Here is a 546-nt window from a genome sequence, read left to right on the forward strand (position 1 = left end):
GAAGGAGGGGAAAGCGGGGGGAGGAAGTCGAAGAAAAAGGGAGAAGTAAGGACAAAAAAGGGCAAATTGAAATATGATAAAAAAGCAAGAGATAAGAAAAAACCATCGATAAGAAATAAGTAAAATCGCATGGCATTTTCATGCCTTCAATAAGATTGCCGAAGTTGTCTTTGTCTTATTTTCAGTCAGTGAAAGTGGATTTGTTTTTTATATCGTGCTTTGTTTTCTTCTCGCATCATTGTCCTCTTTGTCTGCTTTTCCATCCTCTTCTTCGTCATCGCCATCGCTACGAGCCCACGCCCAAAGGAAAACAGACTAGCGAATAACATTTTTTTTTTTTACTTTTCCCTGACATAAAAAGCTATTTTTATCCTCTGGGGAAGGGGGCCCGAAAAAATAGTTTTGGGGAGAAAGGGGGGACCCCTCTTGTAAAAAGGCTGATTTACGTGAGAAAAACAGTCGTTGTGAAAACGCCACGAAAGCAAGCGCGGAGGGCCAAAGGAACTGGGTTTTTTCTTCACGTTTCTCCCCATAAACGTTTTTGGG

This window comes from Penaeus monodon, chromosome 34 (genome assembly GCF_015228065.2).
Source record: "Penaeus monodon isolate SGIC_2016 chromosome 34, NSTDA_Pmon_1, whole genome shotgun sequence".
NCBI classification, from domain to species: domain Eukaryota; kingdom Metazoa; phylum Arthropoda; class Malacostraca; order Decapoda; family Penaeidae; genus Penaeus; species Penaeus monodon.